General features: G+C 40.3%; 1 protein-coding gene across 1 annotated transcript in view; it reads right to left on the minus strand.

The window, feature by feature from the left end:
* The window catches only part of LOC309494292 (uncharacterized protein), a 41,575-nt gene extending 33,503 nt beyond the window's left edge, over positions 1-8,072 (minus strand). The window contains exon 1 of the mRNA XM_082163564.1: positions 7,783-8,072. The gene's annotated coding sequence lies outside the window, so the exon portion shown is untranslated. The remainder of the gene's footprint in view (positions 1-7,782) is intronic.
* Between the last annotated feature and the right edge of the window lie 9,046 nt (positions 8,073-17,118).

Here is a 17,118-nt window from a genome sequence, read left to right on the forward strand (position 1 = left end):
TTGTCCGGATTTAATGTGTGTTTAATGTCTGAGTGTAAGCCATCTGCAAAAGACAAAGGAAAATTGGACAAAAACAAGTCCAAAAAGAAAGGAAGAAGATAATTATGACCTTGATGATCAAATTATTGATGTATGGTTAAATGAGGCAATTACCAGACAAAGACGACAGATAAATGCAGCATTAGCACCATTAGAGAGTGCGAATAGTAAGAAAATATGCTTGCTGTTTCTCGCAATGAAGAAAGTTCGCTTGCTGACACTGAACGAATGTATAAAGCATTTGCAAAATTACCAATGATTGACATTAGTGTCGAGGGAAAGAAAATTAAGTTCTAAATTGACAGTGGAGTGACGAACTCAGTAATTAAAAATGAACAATTGCCTGATTTAACTGTATTATCTGGAAAATGGGCAACCTCCAGAAGTGCCACAGGGCATCTGGTAAAGGAACAATATACAGCAGATTTGTCTCGTCAGATTGGTGATCGCTCATTTTCTCATGCTTTTCTGGTGACTACTACCTGTCCTTGTATTCTTCTGGGAAGAGATTTGATGTGTAAACTGAAGCTGAACTTGTATTGTGATGACAGTGGCCTCACTGCTGATATGAGCATGGTGCGAATGCCAACTGAAACATTATATGTTTTTGAATGGGGCACTCCTCAGTGTGGTCTGCAAAACAAAGCCACAGATAGGATGCCTCCTGACCATGATTTCATGGAAGAAAGTGATTTGCATTGCACATGTCATGTTAGCAGGGAGCCAGATGAAATTTTTGCTGAAAAATGGTCTGAACTAGAGAGTGAGGAACTGAAAACCTCAGAGTTAGTTTGGTCAGATAAATGGTGTGCTGTGAAGGTTGAACTGACTGATAGCCAAGCATCACTGTATGATGTGGAGGGGGCCGTCCCTCACATCTCTTTAGCTAAACCACTGACTGCAGAGTGGAGAGAGTTGGGGCTTTTTGTGAAACAATGTGACTCACTAAAAGATTGGTGGCCAACCACTGACAAAAATGTGTGGCAATCTGAGAGCACAGGGTTTTACAAACAGACACTAAGAAAAGATATTAAGGGAATCAGAACTGTTAAAGTGATGAATAAATAGTACTATATGAATTGCAAGTGTTTAAATATTATACTTTCTATATGAAGGCGTCTAGAATTTGTATTCTGTTATCCCTGGGAGACAGTGTGGAAAAATGGTTTTGATCTATGAGATTCTAAGAGTCAATGGTTTACTGTATGTTTAACTAAGATCATTTTTGTGCATTGTGCATATGAGAATGAGATTGGGTGACCAACTTTAAATATAAATTGTGATTTGAACAAGCACATAACAGACATCTTAGTCATTTTATTTTGGTTTCTTGTAAAAAGAATTATTTTGTTTACATTATACTCTGTATTATAATTAGAGGAGTTTTCCTGCTTTTTCCTGTGTCTTTGCAAAGAAGAAGTGCTTGCTTTTGATTTTTGCGGTTCTCTAAATGTTCAAGATTTCAGACAGCTGCCTTGAAAAGTGGGATGACTGCAGAAAAATAAGAGGAAGTGGGGCCTGCAGCCGCCCTCCTGAAAGAGGAAGTTGACACTTCTGAGAGGGGTCACATGGGGAGACTGAGACAGTGCAAAGGTGACAATTCACTTGAGACTTTTCCTAAAGACAATTTTGCTATGCATTATGAAGTTTTGTGGCAGGATGGATCAAAAGCCAGACCGAGGAGAGTGCCATCACAGCCTGACGATCCAATGTATCAGCCTGAAGTTCAACTGAATGATAATCCACACAGAAAGACAATCAGCCTTGTGGGCTAGGTGCTGCCTTTCCAATGATCACTACAGAGACCGTTTCAAATTTAGTTATTATTAACTTGATTGTTTTTGATTATCCACTGGTTTCAGCAATTCTTCATATTCTTCTTTGTTTAAACTAACTCTTTGAATCTGCTTTCAATAGATACCAGTCAGTAACAGCCCTTCTGTAGGAAGTTCAATAGCGGAAGTTAACATTCAGTTAAAACTGAGGCTGGATATGGCAGTGAGAGTTATGTAAAAGCATTAATAGGTTATTGACATTGCAGAATTCTTTGGAAAAGAAAATACAATATAGGCCACAAGGCGTCTAAAGAGAAATTATGACTAGAAAAGAAAAAATATTGATCACTCCATTTCATTTAAAGGTAATTTTCTAGATTCAATAGAAACAATGTTTTCTAATTCTAAACTTTTGAAATCACATGCTGTCATCACCAGGGGTACGAGATAGAAATGTTTTTTTTTTCCTTTTTGTCCATGAATCAAAGATTGTGTGAAGATTTCTAAATCTTCTTTTAAATAGCTTATGAGCAACAACAAAAAGTTGGAAAATTGAAATTGTGTGATGAATGACAAATTGCATTTGAGAAGTTAAAACTGACTCTCTCAACTGCAACTGTAGGTCTATACAATTATTATAATAAAAGTGTTTAATCTATTTGATTTTTGAAAAGTTAGGTTAACGTCCACTGTGTAAACTCAATCACATGGCGACTGCATCGGACAATTTATATCCTAACGTTCAGACACTGTCGCAAGGGGAATGTCACAGTGTGTCTACGTTCAGTAGTTTCTGTCATCATCGAAGTTGTTACCGTTCAGATTTGGTGGTATTCCACTCCTAATAAATATATGTTCCCCATTCAGTTCATAAACTGCTAAGGCAGACAAGAATGAATGAATGAAGGAATGAATGAATCTCTGGCCAGAGAGGGGTGTGTGAAAATGAGTGTGTGAAAGATGGTGTTCTGAGAAACACAGAGATAAATAAATTGTCAATCAAAACAGCTGTATCTAAAGAATTATAAAGTGGGCCCACCGGTTTAAATGACCCCACAGGTTAAAATATGACACACATGGTAAAATATGCCCAGAGGTTAAAATATACCCAGTAAAACAGCGACCATGGATGATTTTGGCCAACTATCCTGGGCTGAATTATTGTTGTGGCAGAAATAAACAATGCCACACACAAATGCGCAGCGTATAACTTTGGGAAGGCAGAGAGCAAGCAAGCTTGCACTGTCCACCCCATACTTAACTTTTTCCTTTTACAGGATGTCATGATGGATCTCATCGAACAGAACTGAATCTGTTCCAAATGTATAAAATATTGTCATGTTACTGTTTAACATGAAATTTTACAGGTCTCATCAAAAAAGGACGACCAGCCAGACAAGCAGATGAGTCTGGCGACATGATACATGTTGTAATTAACAAAAATACTTAAGGTCTCCATTCACAGGTTGTTCTTATGGTTCACTCCACAAACAAGGTCCAGTGGACTGCGGTTGTGTTCTGAGGAAAAGTCTTGCAACTATCAGCAAGGTTGCAGTGTGTGACACCTCCGTCCAAGCTTCTCACCTTAAATTACACCAACCAGCCTGAGCCAAACGCCAACCCCACACACCAACGCCAACGCCAACGACAACACACAGCGTCAAGTGGGGGATCAAGGGCGTGCTAGTAACGTACCTCCCTTGCCATCGAGGGAAAGCCCATTGCAACGGTTCGCAAAGAAATCACCCTGGTGAAGATGGAACGTCCATGGAGCAATGAGATGATCAACACAACTGGGAGGAATATGTGGACCAACTAATGGTTTAGTCTTAGCAAAATAATTAATTATGTGTGATGTATATTGATGTTTTATTTGGTTCAATCAAACTATACTGTAGGACTGAGTATTTAGATCTCATGATTTGAACAATTACTGATTAATTTGAAAATATTTCAGGTACTCGTAAATTAAGAAGAGGAAAATCTCCTAATTCTATAGAGTATAGGGACTCTAAATACATTACTGTAAAAATAATAAATAATCTAGGGACTATTCTTGAAGAAATGTGAGGGTTTTAGAACCCTAATTCAGATATTATAGATGCTAAAAAAATATAAAACTGAATAGTGGTAATAGTTGTTCTCTGATAAGAGAGAATGGATGATAGGTTACTTTGCTGGACTAGGTCCGAATAGATAATTGGGTAAACTTATATGGCGATGAATGAATGACTAAATTAAATATTTTTTAGGTGTTTCCATTTGTTAAAATAGCAAAAGAAAAACTTTCAAAAGGAGATTGATTTTGGGAAACATATTTGAATTTCTGAATTATTATTAGTTAAATAAGTTACCAGTGTGATTATTGAAATGTTCCTTTCATGTATTGTCTAATGTCTGTATTTGATATCTGAGAGGTGACTGCGGGTCTAGTCTATCTAGGAATACAGTAACAATGCTTGCTTATTTAGCCCGGCTTCCAGAAATGAAATCTGGACTCGTTTTGTTATGAAAAGTCTTCAACGCATTAAAACAAATTATGTAGGGTGCACAAAGTTAGAACCTAGACCAAGAACAATGTAACCCAAACATGTTAAATTTAAACTAAAAATGAATCTAAACAGTTAAGACATTTCAGTGAAATAGAATATTTGCTCATAAAGCAAAATTCTAAAAAGCTTTCTTAATTCTGAAGTTATAGATTTAATGATCTGGATCAATGGATTCATTATGAACTATTCGCATTGCCAACAAATAGAGGAGGCGCGGATGACAGTTCACCTCTGGGTCTCTCCCAAATGGAACGGACAAGGGTTATTATAAGGGATCCATATAGTTATCGAAGTTATCAGTCACACCTCGACTTTCTTCCAGATAACGCACATTTCATTCATAATATTATAAATACGGGCCTCTATATTTCCTGCACATTTTTGTTTTTCTGAATGGTCTGAATGGCTAATAAAAATAGGTAATACAAAACGATTACTTGGTCACCACCACCAAGGTGAATTGGTTTAGTCTTGACTTCTGGTCGTGACTCGTGAGCGTGAGTGACAGTTATGGGGGGATCAGGGGATCTGTTGATTGCCGATGTCGAGGGCCAAATAAGAGATGGACAAGAAAGGTCAAAGCCATCAGGTGCCCAATTTAGAAACGAGCGAAAGATAAAGGTATGCAACTATGTTTTCTCTGTATGATTATGGTATCCATGTCATGAATGAAGGGGCAATATTAATTGGTGCGTATAACTCTTATTTGTTAGCCTTTTTTCTATGATTCTTGCTATGCTTAACAATAATTCGGTTTTAACTCAAACACGAGATCTAATTTCACCATAATATTGTTCTTTGCAACAAAACTGTTGCAAGTTCAGTTATTACACTGCAAAAATGCTTTTCTTACTTAGTATTTTTGTCTTGTTTCCAGTCCAAATATCAAACATTTCTTAAATAAAGATGCATAACGTTATTTTACTAAAGTAGTAAAATTACATAAGATATTAAGTCTTGTTTTCTGGGGAAATAAATAAAAATTGAGTTTTTGCTTAAAACAAGCAAAACATTATCTGCCAATGGGGTAACAAAAATTATATTTGGGGGGCGCCGGGGGGGCGCTCGAAAGGGGTCTCGCCCAGGGTGTAATTCAATGTAGAACCGCCACTGGTTGCATAGCAACGACAGACGCCACGGGAGCGCAAACGCTTGTAGAAAGGAGAAAGCGGCGCGGCCGTGCTTTCGACATGTTTTTAGACGCGATATGTGAACAGTCCCTAATTCATAATAAACTGAGAATCTATTTGGTTTAAAATCGTTTTTGTTTTGTTTAAAATGGAGGAAAAGCCATTTTCTTAGGAAAGCCATTTGCTCTAAAAGAGATTAAGTTAAGTGCACTAAAATTTAGGCCTAAGCATTAAATGACTAGGTTGTAAATAGTTGGTTACTTTTAAAATTAAGTATTGTACAGTTTGCACTTGTGTAATTATTTTATTTATGCTTAAATATTTATTTTTGGTATTTGAATTATGCTTAAATATTTATTTTCAGTATTTTCAGCACTGACATTTTTTTTTTACTTGTTCTACCTCACGTTTTTAATATTTGTCAAATATTGTTTTTTTAAGTTAAATAAATGTTCCTTTTTTAAATTGAGACTTGTAACATTTGTTATCATCATTGTGTCATTTTTATGATGTAAATTGAGTGAGCAAAAGCAGTATCGGCTCCAAATATCGGCCCAAGAAAATCGGCAGCCCGTATCGGTCATCGGCTAAGGCTGATGAAAAAAAATCGGTATCGGCACTAAAAAATCCATATCCATATACTCCTAATACTACACACACACACACACACACACAATTTACATATGTTAAAGGGGTCATATAATGCCATTTTTGTACAAGCTAATATGATTCTTTAGGGTCTAAATTAAAAGTTTGTTATATACTTTAATAAAAAATTCTCATTAGTATTGTAAGAAAACACTTATTTTACCTGATCAAAAACAGCTCTGTTTTCAGCACGCCGTTTAAGTGCATGTGTCTTTAAATGATAATGAGCTTTGCTCACCCCGCCCCTCTGTTCTGTGCGTACACCGTTTGTAACACAATAACACAATAACCATAACGCGTTGTTCATTATAAACGTGGGATTATGAATTATATTGAGAACGTCGTAAATAGAAAACATGCTGTAATGTACCCTGAGTGTAAACAGCCACATTCATCGTGAAGCGTGCAAGCAAGCGATTTGCAAAGATTAATATAAATATTAATATTAATATAAAGGTTAATAAAACGTTACACACACTTCTTCTTCTGGAGGTGCAGCAGGAACACGAATAGTTTGTACGGATCCTTTTTTCAGGAGCAGCTTCTTAGCAAAACCAGCTTTATACTGACCCTCGTGTGTAAAGCAGTCTGGTGTGTGAAATGAATCGCGCAAACATAAAAGCATTGACGTTGATCGTGGGGAATATTCCCTGCGAAAACAAACTCAGCCACTGCGTCTTCAGCGGTTCGGATTTAGGAACATCAAAATGACTGCTGTGTTCGTTATTACACCCAAGAACAGAACACCACAATCGCTTAGACGCCATTCTGCTCATAGACAGTGCTCCAGCGTATCAACAATGACGCGCGGACTATGATTGACAGCTCGCTCATGAGCGAGGGTGGGTCTGTGTTGAAACACTGCTGTCAATCAACAATCGTGGGAGGGGCGTCGATTTTGTGACGTCACACGGTCGAACGGCTTGATTTGAGATGGGGGGAAACATATAAGAAGATTTTTAAAAAAAAACTGGATGGATTTTTATCATTTTATGATGGTTGTGTACAGGCACTGCCAACACACATTTCAGTACAATCAACTTGTAAAAGTGCATGTACCATTATATGACCCCTTTAAGAGAATAGCTGGCCTGGGGAAGTTTAGCTTCAGTGCCACTCACCATACACCCCTCCCCCATCATACATTATCAGTGCCACTCATACACAAACACACACACACACACACACACACATACTATACTGTATTTGTTTTTGGTTTGGTTAATCATTTGGTTAAAAATGGGCAGAAATTCTGTTGAATCTTTTTCTGCTTCGGTTTTGAATTACATGCTCAAGTTCTTCATATTTGTCACCTCATTCTTTGTAACTAGCATCTGTGCCAACCAACCCCCATACTGGACACAACATGACTTTAATGATGAATAAAACATTTTTAGGAATCATTTGTGAACATTTAATATATCTGTTGTTTAGCTGAGATCTTAACCTTTCAGTTGTTACTGGTTAGACTATTTTAACCATGACTGAGAAATATGACAGAGAGTGAAAAGTGTGCCAACCTGCCCCCGCTCTCCCCTAACTGATGATGTTAGTCAAACAAATATTACATCTTAGACTGCTATTCAATCACATTGAAACTTAAAACTAAAACAAATTATATTAAGAGTGCAAACATACCTTAAAGAAGAGTAGTAAGAGGCGAAATGAGCAAAACACACTGGAAGTCCTGCTCTCTCACTCCTGCATGGACAAACACACGCGCGAATGAAGGGATAGGCTTATCACGATTAAAGCGCCAGTTTCAACGAGAGTTAGCTAATTACATGGATACACGTCATGAAGTATTTATCAACAACGTTTTAACACGATTTACACTGTGGTAATGCCACAAAGAGACAGAAAATAGCACGTGTGTATGAGAGAGCGAAATATACAGTGCTTCCCGTCTCCTTCCACAGTGAGACTAAGCGTGAATGCTTAAAGGGGAAGAGAAAGCAGTTCCTAACGGCAGTTTCACACCGCCAGCTTGAGCTCCGCGTCAGCCTCGCGAGAGTTCTCACACTGGAAGCGGTTGCCTAACAGCAGCAATAAGCGAGCATGTCTTTACAAAGACACCTAGCAATTTGTTTTTAGAAGTTGGTCATTTATAAACTTGATAGTCTTGAAAGTTTGTTGAGATGGGGATGTGTACAACATTCAACAAAAAAGCTCCGATCTTGTCATTTCACCCTTATGGAACAAACATATATAATGGGAATATATTGCAATGTATTACATAATACATTTCCATATATGGGAAACTAGTGCTTATATTTTTCAGTATAGCCTACTGCAATATATGCATTTACCATGCGGCTATATGGGCGTTTCTTCAACTAGGGGCTTTTTTAGCCTTGTGAAGAAACGTCTTCAAAAGTCATGTAACAGTCTCATAAGTTTAAATAATTTGCCTAGTTTTAAGGTCTGTAAGAGGACAAACTTAGATTACAAGAGAAATTGTTAATTTACATTACATTTTTTTCCCGACCTGCAATGAACAAATGTCATTTCACCACATCTCAATATACAGCTGTTATTTAAAAATAGAATAACTTTTGCCACTCAAGAATTGTCTAAGATCATTTTTGTAACTAGTTTTATCAGGTTTTCCACAATGTACAATAATGATACATTTGTCAATTAGATAAATTACCTGCCCTTAGGACCAAATGCTGAACTGTACCTGTCACACTCTGAAATTTAATATTGGTTTGGGTAAGAGCTTATTAGAAAATAAATAACTCGAATTTCTATATGCAGTAGAGCATGATCTATGCTCTTGATACATTTTGTCTATCTTTTGGATTCATTTTTAATGTGTGATGAGAACTTTTAAAATATATTTTTTAAAATGTGTGTGGTGAAGACACAGAGAAACAGTAGGCCTAAAGATTAGAGAAACAGTAGAGATATTTATTAGAATACTTAAACTCATCACACTCATTAAACTCAATTCACAAAGACATTAAACATAAGCACACCTGTTTTTAGTGTAGTGCTGAGTTTGATGTAAACTGATTTGTCTCACAGATGAACGGTTACAGAGCATACTGTAAATAACTGACACAACTGATGGCAAGGCAAAAATATAAGCAATAAATGATGCAACAAAATTTCACCATTGTGAGTAATTATGAGGCTATATAATTGTGAGAGTTTGAATATATGCACGTTTGAATATATATGTGCGCAGGCGTGTAGTCCTTCACAAATCAACCCTCAACAAACTACTTGTTAGGCCTTAAAAAAAAATTTAATTTAGAAATTTTTGTTGCGTCTGCGTAGCCACGTGAACCGGAATGATCCCGACAACGTTTTATCTGTATAGAGGTAAAGGGAAGGAGGCCTTCACAGGAGAGAGACTAGTTTGTAATAGTCACCTATTTCTGCCTTTATGTACAGCTTTTTGAGGTGATGATAAACATGCTTTGTTGTATTGTTTCTTCTCTTCACATGGACAAAAAGCAAACTGTTGTATCAGATGCCTGTGATGTATCACGGACTATTATATGGACTTTTATTTGTTTTTGTTTTGTCCTCTCGTCATTGTTATGTCACGCAATATGGTTTTAAGAGGAATGGGAAGTGACGTCAGGGGGAACTCCGGAGTTCAAACGGGAAAGCGGTCTGAGTTTAGCGGGCTCTGTGTAATAGTTGCATGCATGAAGAATTCATCAAAGGGTCTAATACCTTATTGTTTTGTGGATTACATGACGATTGTTTTCTGGACTACCACATCTTCCCATCGGCTAAACAGACTGTGGCGAGATTGCGTAAGTCCACGGGGGATATATTGACTGCGGCTTCTCGCCACGCTTCGCCTTATATTTTTGGTTTTGGGTCTTTTTCATCTCGTGGAGGACATTGTAGTTCCGTACGGACAATTTATGTCTCTTGAATGAACATTCAGACTGCTGACCAGGACATTGGGACATTGGGTCATTGGGGTTTTGAGGGTTAAATGTGTGTGGATAATTTGAGAATGTTTGTTTGCTGTGTCGGAGTGCGGCCGTGCCTCCAGCTGTGAAATAAGCGCATGTTGCTGCCCGTCTGGGTATTATTATGTGTTATATCTCTCAATACACTTGGTTGAACTTGTGTTTCATTGTTTTTTCGTTAATATATAATTAATTCAAGTATACATACATGTATATCTTATTCTATATATTTTTTCTTTAGTGGTTATTTAACGAATGTAAGCTGTTACTGGCTTTATTTATATCAGTAGGTATCAGATCCGCCCGTTACCTTATGTTTTGCGTGTAGTACTTTTCTCTTGCTTTGATAGTGTAAGGGAAATTGTTACAGAGTGGTGGCCCGTACGGGGATCTTGGATGATTCTGTTTTTGTATTGTGAATGTATACCCGTTTTTTCCTACTGTAAAATATTGCTAAGTTGTTTACTATGGGTTTTCATTACAAATATTTTTGATACATGCTGCGGGAAAAGGGGAAAACAATAATAGCAAAGAAACACACACAGGTTCTTGAGATTTTTTTCTGTTGAGTTAAATGGTGTAGGCAGTGTAAAAAGGAGAAATAGCCTATATAATAGCTTACTAAGGTTACTTCAGTCAATATATATATACATATATATTTTTTACACAGTCTTTGCACATTCACTCAAGGCACGTTAGTTACTTTGCATTATTGCTACATTGCATTATTTACCTACCCTTGTTGATTCACGCCATTAATGGCTGCCCCAAGCCAGCAGGGGACCAATGTGGTAAATTATGGGCCCCAAGATGATGCCGCCTCTCTTATAGACTGGGATCCAGAACCCATCCCTTCTGAGGAAGCTAATCCATATCGCCACGTTACCACTAGACACAACCAAAGTGGTGTCACAGAATTAACCACCTTGTTGGACTCTCTGTATCTAGATCCACCGGCAGAAGAACAACCACCGCTGGATGGGGATGAGGATGCTGAAGGAGTCTTGATGGGGGAACAAATCCAGGAACTTCAGTTTAAGATGGAGACCTTGGAAAACCGTCTCAAAGACTCAAATGACAGCACACTCAACAGGGAGGAGGGTCTCAGAGCATCTATTGAGACAATGCTTAAGGAGGCTAAAGAGTATGTTGACATTAAGTTGCAGAGATTTGATCAGGTGTTGGTGGACTGCTTAAAGCGAAGAGATAAGCGGTGGGGTGAAGAACTGGAAACAAAGATTCACAACAGAAAACGTTCCTCTTGGAGGCCAGCTAGTTTCTCCACACCTACGGGCTTTTCATCTGCTGATCAAGCTATGTCTAAAGGAGATGTCACCCTTCCACCATCTGGTGCAGCTATAGCTAAACCCCCTATTAGAATGGAGTTTCCCCAGTTCGGGGAGTCGAGGGAGTCTACTGATGTCACTGATTTCATTGAGCAGTGTGAGAACTTTCTCACCCTCAGGCCACTGAGTGACTTTGAGCTGGTAGGCACACTCAATGCTGTTCTTAAAGGGCCTGCCCGGAGCTGGTGGTTGGCTTCTCGTGGCAAGATTTCCAACTGGGAAGAATTTAAAAGTGCTTTCCTTGAGGCTTTCCTGCCCACTGATTACCAGACAGAGATTGAGGATCAGCTCCGCTCACAGGTGCAGTCACCTTCTCAGTGCATTCGGGATTTTGCCTACGATCATCGGGCACTCTGTTTGAAGTGGAGACCAGATATGGAGGAAGACGAGATTGTGCGGCGCATCCTTAGTGCATGTAATCCAAGGCTGGCCAGTGGTCTGCGGGGTATCGTGTCTACCGTGGAACAGGTGGTCAAGGTGGGATCGCTTATCGAGAAGGATTGGAGTAACTCTAAGGATTATTGGAGTCGTGTACAACAATCCCACCCTTCAGACCGCTCTTCTAAAAAACCTAGCAAGAAGCCTGAACACGGACAAGGCCGGAGTCATAGTGCGGATGTGGCCACCGTTTTCGGTATTCCAACCCTCCTGGTGGTGCCGATAGCCATCCGAGGCTCCAGTGGTGATGCTGTCCTTGATTCAGGGTGCACGTACTCCTTAATGAGTAAAACTCTGTGGAACAACATAAAAAAGGCGGGTGAGACACTGAGTGCAAGTGAAATTCCAAGGTTCATTATGGCAAATGGCCAAGAGAGTAAAGCTATAGGGACAACCACCTTACTCCTCTCCCTTCATGATGCCCATATCACCGTCAGCATACATGTACTCAGTGATGATCAACTTTGCATGCCCTTACTGCTGGGTTTAGATTTCATGTGCGCCAGCCAAATTGCTCTGAAGCCCCACCTGAGGAAATATGTGATGCCAGGCGGCAAAGAGTATCGGTTCTTGCCTAAGGGTCGTGAGGCCCTGTGGTGGAGACATGCAGAGCCTACAATTAATTTTTACATGGCAGTGATGGATGAGGTCGGTAACAAACTTCCTCCAGTTCCGCTGTTTGACGCACAGCCTGAGCTGGTTAGACCACTGCTGCAGAAGTGGCCTACAGTTTGGACGGATTCCACCGGTGCCACTGACGTCATAAAACATAAGATCTTGACTACTGATGAGCTGCCAATACGGAGGAGAGCTTATAGAGTGTCACCACAAAAGCAAGCGGTTATTGAGGAACAGATGAAGAAAATGCTCAAAAATGGTGTCATAGAGCCTTCCACTTCTGCTTGGGCCTCCCCAGTGGTTTTGACACCTAAGAAAGATGGAACGCTCCGTTTTTGTGTGGACTTCAGAGGACTTAATGCCAAAACACACCATGATGCTTACCCAATGCCACTGATTCATGAGATCTTAGAGTCCATGCACGGAGCACAATATTTTAGCTCGCTTGACCTTCAGAGTGGGTACTGGCAGGTGGCCATGGATGAGGAAAGCAAACAAAAAACAGCTATGATCACACACCTAGGCCTATTCCAATTTAAGGTCATGCCTTTTGGGCTGAGAAATGCTGGTGCCACCTTTCAACGTTTGATGGAGAACGTTCTGGGGGAGTTGAAGGGCCGAACCTGTTTTGTCTACATAGATGACATTATTGTCTTCTCCAAGACTCATGAGCAGCACCTGGGTGACTTGGAGGCAGTGTTTAAAAAACTTCATCAGGCCCACCTAACTCTGAATGTTGCAAAATGCCACCTCATGCAAACTCAACTTACCTTCCTAGGACATGTGGTCTCAGGTAAAGGCGTGGAGATGGAAACGGCAAAGGTGGAGGCCATTACAGCTTACCCAGCCCCAACAGATCTGAAAAGTCTTCAGAGATTCCTGGGGTTGGTGGGCTGGTACCATAAGTTCATTCCTCGGCTGTCAGACATTGTTGCTCCTCTTAATAACCTCAAGAAAAAAGGAGTCAAGTGGGAGTGGAATGAGCAGTGTCAGGTTGCTTTTGAACGTCTCAAAGGGTTGCTGCAGTCACCACCAGTGCTGGCTCAGCCAGAGCCACAGTCGGGTTTTCAGGTGCACTGTGACTCCAGTGATGTGGGTTTGGGGGCTGTTTTGATGCAGACAATCGAGGGTGAAGACAGAGCCATTGCATTTGCCTCAAGAGCCCTCCATGGCGCTGAGCTGAGATATTCCACCTCAGAAAAAGAGTGCTTGGCTGTCGTATGGGCGGTGGAAAAGTGGCGTCATTACCTTGAGGGAGAGGCATTTGATGTGTATACAGATCACAGCGCACTGGCCTGGGCATTCAACTGTCCCAAGACGTCATCACGGCTCACAAGATGGACTTTGCGTCTACAGTCATTCACCTTCCGAGTGCACTATAAAAAAGGCTGCTGTAATGTAGTCCCTGATGCTCTGTCCCGAGTTCCTCTTACACAGGATGGGAGGGTATGTGTGGCAGTTGCTAAATCTTACTGGTCTGACCTACCCAAGTCGCTTCAGGACATCGGAAAAGCTCAGCAGACAGACCCCTTATGTCAAGACCTTGGTTACACTATTGGTCAGAACTCACCTGATCGCCTCCATTACCAGCAGCAGCAGGGAGTGTTATACCGGGGTGTACCATCTAAGTATGGCGGCTTTAATTACCAGCTGGTTGTTCCCGCTAACCTAGTTGCGGAGTTTCTGTCTTACTTCCACGACAGTCCGTTGGGAGGTCACCTAGGAAGGATGAAGACCCTCCTGAAGATCCTGGAGGTGGCCTGGTGGCCCACAGTTCGCAAGGATGTTTGGACCCATGTCCGAGCTTGCCATATCTGTCAACAGTACAAGGGTTCGAATGAAAAGCCAGCTGGGTTTCTCCAATCGACAGAAGTCAAAGTACCAGGGGAGATGATAGGAGTGGACTTTATGGGGCCATTCCCTCTCAGTAAAGCCCGGAATTCAGTTTTAATGGTGGTTGTCGACTATTTTAGTAAGTGGGTGGAACTGTTTGCATTGAAGGATGCCAAGACACCAAAGGTCTGCCAAATCTTGAAGAATGACATCTTTACACGCTGGGGGGTACCTGCCTTCCTTGTGTCTGACCGGGGGCCTCAATTCACTAGTCACTTATTATCCAGCCTGTGTGAATCATGGGGTGTTACCCAAAAGCTCACGACAGCATACCATCCCCAGACAAACCTTACGGAGAGGGTCAACAGGACCCTTAAGACCATGATGGCCTCCTTTGTAGGCGAACATCATCAGGACTGGGATCGGTGGCTGCCTGAGTTCCGGTTGGCTATCAACACTGCCGTGCATGAGACCACTGGTGTGTCCCCTGCTGTGCTGGCTTTGGGGCGCAGCCTTAAAGGCCCGTTAGAACGCCTGATTCACAAGTCTCCTGCACCCAATACATCTACATACCACACAGTACACTCACATACATTATTACTGAAGGAGGTTGAACGACATGTGGGAATGGCAAAAGCCAGACAAGCCAGGTACTATAATGCACGACGCAAAGATGTACACTTTGCAGTTGGGGATCTGGTCTGGGTTAGGTCACATCCTCTGTCTAAAGCCTCAGCTAAATTCTCTGCCAAGTTTGCACCCAAATGGTCAGGGCCTGTTAGGGTAGAGAAAAAACTAGGTCCTGTAAACTACCGTGTTCGTTGGCTAACTGATAAACTGAAGGTGGATAACGTAAATGTGGTCGACTTGAAGCCATTCTATGGTCCCAATAAGCCGCTGGCTGGGGGGGGGGGAATGTAATAGTCACCTATTTCTGCCTTTATGTACAGCTTTTTGAGGTGATGATAAACATGCTTTGTTGTATTGTTTCTTCTCTTCACATGGAAAAAAGCAAACTGTTGTATCAGATGCCTGTGATGTATCACGGACTATTATATGGACTTTTATTTGTTTTTGTTTTGTCCTCTCGTCATTGTTATGTCACGCAATATGGTTTTAAGAGGAATGGGAAGTGACGTCAGGGGGAACTCCGGAGTTCAAACGGGAAAGCGGTCTGAGTTTAGCGGGCTCTGTGTAATAGTTGCATGCATGAAGAATTCATCAAAGGGTCTAATACCTTATTGTTTTGTGGATTACATGACGATTGTTTTCTGGACTACCACATCTTCCCATCGGCTAAACAGACTGTGGCGAGATTGCGTAAGTCCACGGGGGATATATTGACTGCGGCTTCTCGCCACGCTTCGCCTTATATTTTTGGTTTTGGGTCTTTTTCATCTCGTGGAGGACATTGTAGTTCCGTACGGACAATTTATGTCTCTTGAATGAACATTCAGACTGCTGACCAGGACATTGGGACATTGGGTCATTGGGGTTTTGAGGGTTAAATGTGTGTGGATAATTTGAGAATGTTTGTTTGCTGTGTCGGAGTGCGGCCGTGCCTCCAGCTGTGAAATAAGCGCATGTTGCTGCCCGTCTGGGTATTATTATGTGTTATATCTCTCAATACACTTGGTTGAACTTGTGTTTCATTGTTTTTTCGTTAATATATAATTAATTCAAGTATACATACATGTATATCTTATTCTATATATTTTTTCTTTAGTGGTTATTTAACGAATGTAAGCTGTTACTGGCTTTATTTATATCAGTAGGTATCAGATCCGCCCGTTACCTTATGTTTTGCGTGTAGTACTTTTCTCTTGCTTTGATAGTGTAAGGGAAATTGTTACAAGTTGACACTTCAGGACTGCAGGACAAAGAGACTAATATTAGCGTAGACGCCATTCTTCTTATGATGTAACGAGTACATCAGGATTTATGGGAAGTGTTCCTGGTTCCGGCTGATCTAATCTATGCAGCCTAACATTGAATTATAGAAGTCTATAATGTGTTATGTTTATGCTAGGTCAAAGAGATGTGTTTTTAGTCTAGCTTTGAACTGACAGAGTGTGTTTGCTTCCCGGACAGTGTTAGGAAGACTGTTCCAAAGTTTTGGTGCTAAATAGGAGAAGGATCTACCGCCAGCAGTCGACTTTGATATTCTAGGCAGGGCTGGACTGGGACAAAAAATCGGCCCGGGCATTTTGGCCCAGACCGGCCCACTATATGATCATAAACACCACCCATCTTTGCACGCCCTTAAATATATGCATACCATCTCCTATTACAAAACCACTAATGCCATGTAATGAGTGAGTATAGGAACAAGTGAGAGTTAACAGATCTGCATCGGCATAGCAATACCAGTGTTTCTCTCAGGATTTTTGGTAAAACTGTGGTGGGTGCAACTTAGTGCCCCCCGTGAGAAAATTTTGTGCATTTTAAATGTTAAATTCATCAATCTGGTGCACTTTGAGAGTTCAAAATTAAAAGCTCCAACCCATATTCAGTGTGCAAATTAAACAAAGAAAAATTCAAACCTCTTTTAGTTACAGTGTCTATTTACATTACACCTACTACATAATAATAGTTATAATATTAATCCAATGACAGTAATAGCCATATTTTGTAAAACAAATGCACAAAAAAAATAGGAAACTTTCATAATTATAGTAATTAATAATAATAATAGTTTTGTACCAATTTCTATACTTGAAAGAGAAGCACATGCAAACTGCATCAAGCTTTTATTTTGGCGGAAAACATGGTTTACAAACGCGTCTCGTTAAATTTCTAGT

This window comes from Leuciscus leuciscus, assembly GCF_965113295.1.
Source record: "Leuciscus leuciscus genome assembly, chromosome: 1".
In the NCBI taxonomy this organism is placed as follows: domain Eukaryota; kingdom Metazoa; phylum Chordata; class Actinopteri; order Cypriniformes; family Leuciscidae; genus Leuciscus; species Leuciscus leuciscus.